The following is an 11,640-nucleotide window of genomic DNA, read 5'->3' on the forward strand; positions in this document are numbered from 1 at the left end:
CAGGACTTTGGGTTGGAAAGACCTCGTCTAAAGGGGGTAACGCTTTGGATTATGCATGACGGTGGTGTTAAGTGTAAAAGACACGCCGACAGGCGAAAGGCGGAGGCTAGATAGCTGGCATCAGCTAACGTTGCTATATAATATACGAAAGAAGGGGAATTCAGTAAAGTGCTACGGTATAGAGTATACCGTCCGTTGTTTTCTCCTAACAAAAGAATCTGGCTATCCAGCGGCGGCGGCGGCGGCGGCGGCAGCAGCATCAGGAGCGAGAGAAGAGCCTACGACTTTCCGGCGTACTTTACGTTACGTTTATCCGTAATATAGTAGGCAAGACTCGTCCGGTGAAGTTGAACAATTTTCTAGGTATCCCCTCCCCTCCCCCTCTGCATAAATGCAAACGAGGCCTTTGAGCAATTCGTAGGTCAGGCGTACATTGTACACCCACATTCCTGTTCACCCTGTGTACGCACATTTCTAGTAAATAAAGTCCAATTCAATTCTCTCGTTAATTTAAATTAAGCGACTGTACAGAGAAACGGCGAAACCGCGCGTACGAATGGTCCGTACATAAATAAGACGTAGTCTGCGCGACTGAACGTGTAATGTGAATAAATGTAAGTTTTTTTTCTGTCGGGTGTACAAAACTTCCTCCTCTCACACACAGCGTTATTACGTCGGGTGCAGGCAAATTTTACAACTCGAAGAACGCAGAAGACGTACGGAGCACCGCGAGTAGCAGCAGCTGCAGTCACGTGACGGTTACTGAAGAAACGTTATGATAAAAAAAAGAAAAAAAAAGCTCGGAATATAACGTTTTTCGCCAAAGCAGCACCAGCGGTCGGTGAAGGCGCGCAGACCCTACAACCACCGACGCGATAGGCGACGGGTCGCGAGAACCGACCTCGCTCGAAGTTTGTAGCTCGTAAATTTTACCTCACTAACCCCCCCTTCATCGCGCAGCAGTACGACTATAACGCTCTACGGCTTGAATCACTTTAGCCGTCAAGTGCAAAACACTAATTAGCTAGTTTCCTGATTAGAAATTCGAGAAAGTATGAAGGGTGTAACAAAAGAGGATAATCAACATTTTCACCATGTCGACCTTAAAGAACCAATTTCATCGAGTCTCGAGATCCCTTTTCCGCCACAGGGCCGATACCCTCCAAGACTCGAGGAATCTAGAAAAATAAGTTTCCCAACCGATAACTTCGACATCTGAACCAACTTGCTTTCCCCGTTCCCCGATTCTATACTTCATTTTTTTAAGGATACACCCTCTCATGGCAGTATCTCCACTCTTCCGACTGTATTATAGCCCCAGATATCATCGAAAGAAGAACAAAAGAGCTCTCGTGTGCTGTCCTTTATACAAACTCTCGTTTTTTTTTTTTCTTATTTTTCTCTTTTTTTTTTAATTAATTCTCTATTTTTAATTTATCGACGGGGTGATCCGACTGGAAAATAAGCTGTAAAGTGAGATAGGGTCTTCAAAAAACCGCGGGTATCGACCTTTCTCGGGGTACGCCAGCGGCTATTATAAATTCGCGAAACTGCAAGCGAGGGTGGATCAGCCGATAAGTATATTGGTAGATAGGGTAGGTGTACAGTACGGCTTCTATATAGCCACCCCTGTGCAAAAACTGATAAGAAGAGTACAACGCACAGTACAGTGCAGTCTGCACAAAGCTGAAATAAATGGAATAAATTATAATTTACATTTATTCATTTATTTACACACTGCGTCAGTTTTAGTTTTATTTTTATTTTCATTTATTTTTTTCTTTCATTCCATTCAATTTTACTTCACAGCTTCCCGTTTTCACTTCCCATGCAAATTTTTTTTTCATCCCCGAAAATATATTCGCGCATTCGAACGATCCGCCTAATCTGAACGAGGAGAGATTTCGTAACGGAGCAATTAATATCCACTCGATACGAAATAAGTTCCGTACCCGGAACGACGCGTATCCGCGAGTTCGGATTAAAAGCGTACGAGAGAACGTATCCATTTTGACGCAGAAGATGGAGTACATGAGCCGGAAGAAAAAGAAGGAGATTCGTAGACGATGGAACGTTACGTGGTTTAGGTATAACGGGAGTATCAAATGTGGCGCAACTATATGTGAGGAAATCAATCATTCGCAAACGCGATACGGGAGTAGGTTATACGTATGGAAACACAAATATTTGTCTGGTCCTACGGGACTATACGTAGAATACTGGGGAAGCAAATCAGGACACCCTCTTGAACATTCCGTTTTTTGTTTTTTTGTTTTTTTTTTTGTTAGTCATTTTTGTTCTTTTCTCTTTCTACCTTCTCCGACCTCCGCCACGCAGGAATGTATCGCATTTCCGATATCTTGGTTCGGTTCAGAGGAGGGAGAAAAATAAAAAAAAAAAAAAAAATGGAAGAAAAAACAGAATTGAGTCATGGGGAATTTTTTCAAGCGATATATCTCTACTCAAAATGACGTTGATACGGACAATATTCTATCTGTTGTGTAGGAAATGTAAGGACCTCTGGCGTGACCTCTGAATCCCACGGGCGACGTTATGCGTCAGAATGAAATTCTAAAGGACGTTTTGCCACGCGTCCTTCCTCGTTTTATGCACAGGAAGATGTTCGGTCGACACCGGACTGAATCGTATCATGGTCCAGAGACTGAGAAAATAGCTGCATTCTGTGTACAGCCACTTGGTGTCTAATCTCAAGTTATACAATACAGGTATACTAAGGAAAACTGAGAGTCGAGCGCGCACGGAGAAGTTTGGAAGATGGAGAGAGCTGGAACAATTTGTCAAAATGATTCTCACTGTTGCGCGAAGAAAACAGAACTCGTAGTTGTGAGTTTCAAAAGCAGTATGTATGTTTTTTTTTTTTTTTTTTTCTTGTCATTTTGCACCGCACGAACTACACGTGTGGTTATATCAGTTGTCGCAACCTCAAACTCTCGTTCTTGAATTATTTCATCGTAGTTTTATTCGGTCGCGTTTTTTATCGTGTTCACGACTCAAATTACGCTAACTCGGCACCCGACTTGGGGATAAAAAAAAAATTTTTTATGATCGGAATCGATTGTATTCCATTTGTACCATTCAGATTTTTGTTTGTACCTCGTAGAACGAAGAGTTGAAGCGTTTTCAAAAAATGGTCGGCGCCCGAAAATTGAAAATCTTAATTTTCTCAACGAGAACGGAAGTTCACATCGGTCACGACTCACCGTACGTCAGATAACAGTTTCCTGATGCAGACGTCCTCACGATTACGATTTTCATCCTGTGGTAGATCAGAGTAGGTGAAGGTTTTCTGGAGAATCTTTTCTTCTTTCAATTTTGTGCACGGATGGTAATTTGTTCTACGCGTCGCAAACATTGATTCCGCAGCCGGCAGGCAAGGGTAAGGTGCAGATGTAAACATGTATAGACATTTGGAGGGCAATTGTATACGAGCTCTGGTGTATATCAAGGATCCGGTCATTTCCGTATCCGTTATAATGTCCGGAGAAAACTAATAATCGAGCCGAATATTTGCTTCACTCGAACAAAACTAGGGGAGGACGTTTTCTCTCGCTTTATTATCTGCACGCACACACATATAATACTTCGTACAACGTGGGCATACCGTTCGTTCCGTAAATTCCTCATAATAAATTGGAGAAGCGCACGCCATATAATGTAGCTCTGTGTGTACATTTTACATACATATGTGCAGCGCTGACGAAGTATACGTATGCAGATGAATACGTACGCGGGTGTGTATTTCAATGTGTATTACGGGATATATGCGGAAAAGTATATCAGAGCAGCCTAGCATTGCTTAATTGAAACTCGAGGTAACAGCTTCTCGGAACAAAGTTTTCTCAGTTGAGAGATGGTTATAAAGGATGCCACTAGCTCCGGCGTCTCAAGGCGTCCTTAGAGACCCTATACGCGCGGATGTGCCGGTGCACGTTCAGGGTGCCAATTACTAACTCCTCGAGGACGTAATTGCATAACTTTACAGTTGACTACCATCCATCCTCGCGGTGTATATATTCAGGTATAACTGTTCGAGTGTAATAAGGATATCGGGATCCCGATTTTAAAGGAGCGTGATGAGATTTATCACTCGTTTTGCGAGGATCGTGTAACTAGGGAAAAAAAACAAAAAAAACAAAACGTCGAATCACACAAAGAGAGAACGCAACGTAATTATTTCTCACATTTCGAGGCGTGAAAATCTACAAAAACTAACCTTATCGCGCGATTCAAATTGAACTTAATTTGGTAAATCAAGTTTTACGCGAGTCGAAGCTTTTCCTACTCCCGTGAGAGCGGAAACTGGTTTGCGAGTGAAACATTTCGCTTTTTTGAAACTCGGTCAACTCCGACTGACTCTAATTTCCATGTTTTTTCATTCATTTACATTCGAGGGATAGTTCTCTGTGAAAGCACGAGCCGCCCACGTGCCAAAAAGAATGAATTGCTATAAATGAGATAACCCACTTCCCGGAATTTCGGGACGTACGTACATCCGTCCGACTGTAGGCTGGAAAAGGTTATCAACGTAGACTGCTGGCTAATTGTCGACGACCGACGTTTCGTTCACGATCCAAACGATCCTGATTGCACGTTACACGTTCTTCGACTCGTCGCCCCGTTCTTCATTTCACATCAATCGAATTGGCGGGACTTCAAAATCGGACTAACCCTTTTCAGGCTCGCGTGATAAGGAATTCGTGACGATCCACGCACATTTCTCGATATTATTTTTTTCTTCGGTCATTTTGAAATTTTTTTCAAATACAAACCAAAGCCGTCGATCGTTCTATTCATGTATACGATCGTTAACAACGAAATCGTTGATCAGAAGACACGCGATTACAATATGTATAAACCCAATTGACCACGGTCTGTTCGCGGTATTCGGAGGACAATGATCCTAGAGAACGGTGACTAACTACCTGTACCCCGACCTTTAACGGTCCAACGGATTTATCTCCGAAAGATCGCTTGGTTTGTCGTTGCGACTGGATCGTTCGTGATTCGAACGATCGAACGACGTCATACCCTCCACACATGTATCCGTTCACGCGCATCGGGGTGTCAACTCGGTCTCGAGGGTGAGAACGTTTCGGAGTCACCCTTTTCAGACAGATAGTTGAAATTCCAACAACCCACACACACGCACACGTGGCGACGGTTTGTTTCAAAAGTAAAGTTCTAACGTGACGACACGTAAATGTCATTAGTAGATTCTCGTGTTATTCGGATTTGGTGGTACTACATCAATGCAAACGTCATTAGTCCCGTTTTCAAGGACTCTGACCGTAGACCGTTAGTCCTTTTCCACGTGTCCTGAAACGCGACGATGATATACGGAACACACCTTCGGTTATTTCATTTGTTTGCCAAAACAATTCGTTGCGACGTGATTTAATCGCTAGATGTGCAAGGCGATATCGAAAAACTGTTTCTACGTAACGAAAAAGACCTCATATACAATATCGCATCGACTACGTGTATCGACTTTACCTGAAAGGGTTCGAAATCGGTCGGCGAAGGGGGTCGCACATGGGGGTTCGCGGTATTGTTCGTGGCTTACGAAAAAAAGAAAGAAATCCCAAGACAAAAAGATACGAGAGAGCAGAGCCTTCGCTCGATGCCACCGGTTTTTAATCCCGCCCATGATTCCGTCGTCGATGCCGTAAGAACCCAGCCAAATCTGTAGATACGAGTCCACACGCTGTACTCGACGCTATTCACCACCACCTGCCAGTCCGAAGACGGAAGATGATTTCGATGCTTCGAAAAAATTTTTAGCCGATAAAAAATAAAAATTGCGAGATAATCAACTGCTGACGAGATGAACGACAAATTCTGCGGTTAATAACTCGAGTCTTCGAGGGTTAACGTCGCAGTACGAGGGGGAGAAAATGAGCCACATTAATACATAAATCTGGCAACTTCATGTATATATTCATATACAACTTCCTATACAATCTGACGAGAGAAGCGTTTTCGTATATCGCATTAGTTACTTTTCTTTTTTTTTTTTTTTTTTATTTCCGTCAGTTAGTGTAAAATACGCACGTTGCGAATGAATATACGTGCTATACCTACGGTATATGTATGAACCGCGGGACAGACCGCGTGCGCAAATTACTGGCTTGGCTCAAAAGAGCAAATGTTGGCGTTCTCGCTTTTTAACCCAGTCGAGGTGAAAATTTTTTTTTTCCGAAATTACCTCGTACCGGGCTTCCCGATATTATTAGAAGTCACGTGTACTTTTAATCGCGCGAAACGACCCGACATATCATATCCTCGTATCGATAAAAACTTAATTGAATCGACGGCACACGGTGTATACCTGCAGTACGAACAATGATATCATACCTACGTAGCTTGCATACGTATGTAAATACTCTTCGTATATATTTCGGAAGTTATTTTTCATTCCATTTATTAATCTATCATTTCTTTTATTGTTTTATTGTTTCTTTTCATCGTTCTCTTCGCGTTTAATAATTGCGACGCCGCCCGCCCGAGAGGTGCAATGTCGTTGTGTGTATATAATATCGTGCAGTGTGAACGGGCGCGGAAATACCGGTATGAGAAAATATGGCGGAGCTTGTTGAGAATTACGATGTGCACAGGGAGAATGGAAAGAAGAGGTCAAAGGTTACGGTGGTGGTTTCCTCTCCCCCCCCCGAAGATAGCCAGGTTTAACGGAATGAGGGAAGAATATCTCGCAGTCGCAGGTATTTCGCCTCCACCCCCCCACCCCCTCGGCCCCGACGCCCTCCCCATAAAGTGATAATTGCATTCGTATAACCTGCAGTTGCAACTTGGAGCACTTGTGAACTTGGCAATAATAAAAATACGAGCACGTACAAACCCTTGGTATGGGTAATATCGCGCTGCACTGAGAGTAATATATCCACTCCAGACTGTATTCAACGTTGGAATAATTTACTTTCAATTTGAAACCATGCGGCACAGAGGGATCGGAATTGATCGTTATTATTAGTATGAACCGTTGAAATCGGAGGTATGAGGTTGTCGCGCATACCGCACAACGTTATGGTATTTTGAGAATTTTTTTTTGATTTCCTTCAAGCAGCGAAAGCTTGTGTTATTCTAAAATATGGCTTTCATATACATGTATATGTCGCCCGGAGGGAAAATACCCTCCTAGGAAAAGCACACATATCCGTAAAGGTATATAGGAGGCAGACACTTCCCTTAGGGTAAATATTACGTATTCATGCGGTAGAATTATACGAACGCGTATAGAATGTCAAACAGAGGATGTGGTAAATCGAATTAGCGATTAAATTGAAGCCCTGCAGATAACGTGCTAATTTGTGATCGGTATTGTCGCCGTGTACATACATAGAGCTGACGTACGGGTAGGGAAAATTCAACACACGCCTACCGAAAATCAAAATCCCAATTCGAATCGTGATCTCACGTGAACGGCGATGAAAGAAAACCGGAATCCCGACCAAATCGTGGATCTGTTATTCAAACCGGTTGCCATCGTCAAATTGTACCGATCGCAATATGTATCGCTAACATACATGTGCATATACTGTGAAAATTGTGCATACAGAAATATGACCCGACTTCGGGCGGAAAAGCGAGAATCACACAGAACGAATAAATACATCTGAAAAAGTGAAGAGAAAAGGAGAACGAAAATATAATATCGCGCCGCCGCCACCCAGGCAGCAATTGCTGGAAAACTGAGTGTTGAACTTGAACGTTATACTAGCTTACAATAATATGGATGGTATCGAGCGATAACGTCTGAACCAACATTTTCCAAAAAAATCGTGCAATCTATATATTTTCATGACGTGGGTCGAGCTTTACGTTTTCGCAATGGCTTGAAAAAAAAAAGTTCTTCGTCAGTTAAGACGTTTTCGCTTATTGACGTCCGTGTGGAAAATTGTTTCACCGTACGGAATTTACGAAATGTTTTCCGCGCTCAAAATACAGGCGGTTTACCGTATCGAAGATCGGTATTACGATGGTCGCTCGGGGATCAAAACTCAACGAGCAATATCACCCTTGAATTTTCCATCTACGATGTATAGGTACGTACATACATACGTGTGCATACGATACTGTGCTATACACAACACATTTTATGGCACTTTATATAAAGGCTATAATAAAGCTTGTCAACGTGTCACGTAATGTCATATAATTTCTTACGCTCTATACCTAGTCGCAGGCAGCTGGTACAGGTTGAAATAAAACGAAATGAAATAAAATAAAATAAAATAAAATAAAAGTAAGACGAAATAGCATTTTACACTTTAGCGGAGCGGCGTATACATATACCTACACACGTGTCAATACGTAGGCGCGACACACACGAACGTGTATAGACCTATAACTCGACGTTACGGACATGAATAATGAATTTGTTTAGCGTCGACAGAAGTATAACAGCTATAGACAGGTACGTATAGCAGTTCTCTTCTTTATCGTCATACCCTTGAATTACAAACATACGTAGATGTGACGCGTTAACGAGAATTAGCAAAGGAATTAGCTGATTGTTGATTTACGCGCGTCCTGCACTACATGTACATACGTACACATATCATTCGATACGCATCGATTTTCATAATCGTTGTGATTTTATGATTTACCACGTACACGGTAAAATAATAACACACGATTAATGAAACGGCGAGGGAAAAATGGCGTTGCGAAAAAATAAAAGTTTTACGAACGGACACGGAGTAGGTGGGTTATAATATGTTTGTAATATAATCACCGGGCAAATGTCGCTTTTATCAAAATTATACCGTCGTTTATATGTAAAAATGGACAGTGTCGTATTATAATGGCGTACAATTAGAATTTAGGACGTGTGCGCGTATACAGGCATTACACACAGTTGAAACGACGAAGCGTGTAACGAACACTTGGTTTTCACCGTCATCAAACGCGAAATACTTTGGGTGTTCCAGTTGTGCGAGTAGTGTCTATAGATATACATATATGTATGTACGTAGATCGGGTATAGTATATGTATGTGCAGCAGCAACACCGCAGCAGCTTCCGTAATTAAGCTAATCCAACTAAACCGCTGCAGTTCGTACAGTTACAGTACAGAGTAGGTGTGTGTATATATAGTAACGAAATTGAGGCGATGCCATATGAAGGGAGAGAGAGAGAGCGCGAGAATGTTGAGTTTCAACAAATTTCATATCAAACTTGTCGTAATACCAAGCGATATACTCCATCAGCGTTAAAGTTATAATCCGGAAAACGTCCGTTACCGTTATACGGAATTATTTCGATGTGGGATCACAAAGTGCACGTTTTCCACGCCGTATCTGGTCAACTTGTATTAGGTATATGTACGTGCAACCTATACGTACACCTTCAAGTTATACCGCGGCTGTACCGTTTACGACGTCGGAATCGAGACGGTAAAAAAAAAATGATAACGTCATCCGTACGAACCTCTGTTCGAAATAAATAAAAATCAAAACAACCAAATAACATTAACGAAAGAGGGATAATTTTGGGCAGATTATATGACGCTATTTTCGGAGGTATTGGTCAACCGCGAATTTATTCACTGTAAGGTTCGTGGAACACGTCATCGATCAGAGGCGTGAAAAATTTACGATGACTCATATAACATATACATAAGCCTATTATGTATGCGCCGAGGTGTTCGATTCGAGGTTCAATTTGGTTATAAATTGTATGTGTGCATCGGTACATGTATATGCGCACGGAAAAAGTGCTGCAACCGATCCGACCGAGTGAAATGAAACCAAAATAAAAATATCACGACCGCAGAGGGAATTCCATAAATGATAAGGATATATCATTGAACAATGTTATTACATTGTTCGGACCGTACGGTGTAAAGATCGAAAAACATGTTTTTTTTTCTTTCAACACATGAATACGTGAACGATTCGTACAGCGGATGGATCGCCCGTATGAAAACTGCGAAAATGAATAAATCGCCATTTAATTTCGAGTCTGGACTGAATTTGCATTGAGTCAACCGTCTGCAACTCCATCCACCGCGTTGTAAAATAGCGACGATATAACATACAGGTGGTATACATGTGCATACATTTACTGCAGATAAAGATACGGACAATCCGGACGTAATGACCGTCGGCGTTGTATAGCCGTTGTGTCGCAGTTATGTGACAGAGCGAGCAGAACGCCACGAACCCCAAGGGCTAAATGGACCGTGTTACGGATCGCTGGACCGAATTCATTTTTTATCTTTTTATTTCTTACAGCGATAAAATTTATCCGTCTAGCGAGTGTCCCATTTTCAACTTGATCACCTTAGCTACCAACTCCCGCGATCCGTGGTGAACTTTTGGCGGGTAGATGCGAAAAAGTCCAGCGGCGAATCGGGTGCGATGATTTTTTGAAGGGAATTTCGTACGTTTCGCCGGCTAACTCTGTAAGCCGTAAACGCGACGAGAACCCAATTTTTTCGAATCTCTGTAGCGAAAGAATTTTTTCATCCCGAATCCGTTACATATACATATACACGATGGATGAGAATTTTTCGAAGCGTGCATCGAGGGATGCGACTCGCGACGATCCGGACTCTGTATTTTCGGTTCCATATGTTCTGTACGAATTTATTTCGCACGGCGAAATGGCCGGTTTTATTTTTTGTCAAATCTGACCGCCGTAGCGACGAACGTACAGATTCGAATCTCGAAACGATCGGTTGTAAAAAAAAACAAAAAAAAAAAAAAAACAACGTAGCAATTGGCTTAATGTGAACATCGATAACGAGGAGAATGACGGGTCGTTAGACGAAACGACGACGACGTACGTGTATGTGTACGTTGCTCATGGTTGAAATTATACCTGCTCGAACTTTCTGGAGTTTTTCATAAAGCGGTCGCATAATATCGTCAAAAACTTCCGCCGATGGGTACGACACGATACGACGTTTAATGTCTGTAACGTCATTTGCAGACGATCGGTAACGTGCGCATAACGTACTGTACGGCGCCTTTCGGATTTCGATGGAACGAAATAGAAATTTGTGGAAATTTCTTTGTTTTTTTGTTTTTTTTTCTCTCTTCTGGATTATTCCCACGTTTTTGCGGACATGAAAAAAGTCCTCGAATTCAAAACTTCCAGATTTTGTTGTCGCAGTTTGACGCCAATGCGCCAGACGTGGTCTCAATTGAAAATAATTGAAATATCTCGTGGGATTTCAAGCAACGGTTCTGCGTTCATAGCCACGGAATTCCGAACGGAATTCTTTTCGTTCGTCAACAAGGTAGAAACATCGAAAGAGAACCTTTTCATTCAATTTTTGCGAAGCTCAATCATAGTCATTGTCAAATGGACGTCGTATACGGGCGACATACGTACGTACATTTGAATCAATTAGAAAAACATATGATATCAGAGATAATAACGGTCGTCATGACAACGAGAGGTACACGTCACTGATGTGTACAGTGATAGCTGACAGTGGTATACATAAGTAATTGAATTCGGTACAATTTGCAGATATTGCGTATCGCCTATAGGTGTGTAACAACTTTGCAATGTTCCGTCAACGTGGAGCAATTCGTTGCATCTCGATAAGCGGCGTTTCAAAGCAAAGTAGTGCAGGAAATAACAGAACTA

General features: G+C 42.1%; 1 protein-coding gene across 4 annotated transcripts in view; it reads right to left on the reverse strand.

Moving 5' to 3' along the window:
- Positions 1-11,640, reverse strand: part of LOC105689135 (beta-1,4-N-acetylgalactosaminyltransferase bre-4) — a 48,743-nt gene that overhangs the window by 35,808 nt on the left and 1,295 nt on the right. The gene's annotated exons all lie outside the window — the stretch shown is intronic.

This window comes from Athalia rosae, chromosome 2 (assembly GCF_917208135.1).
Source record: "Athalia rosae chromosome 2, iyAthRosa1.1, whole genome shotgun sequence".
NCBI classification, from domain to species: domain Eukaryota; kingdom Metazoa; phylum Arthropoda; class Insecta; order Hymenoptera; family Athaliidae; genus Athalia; species Athalia rosae.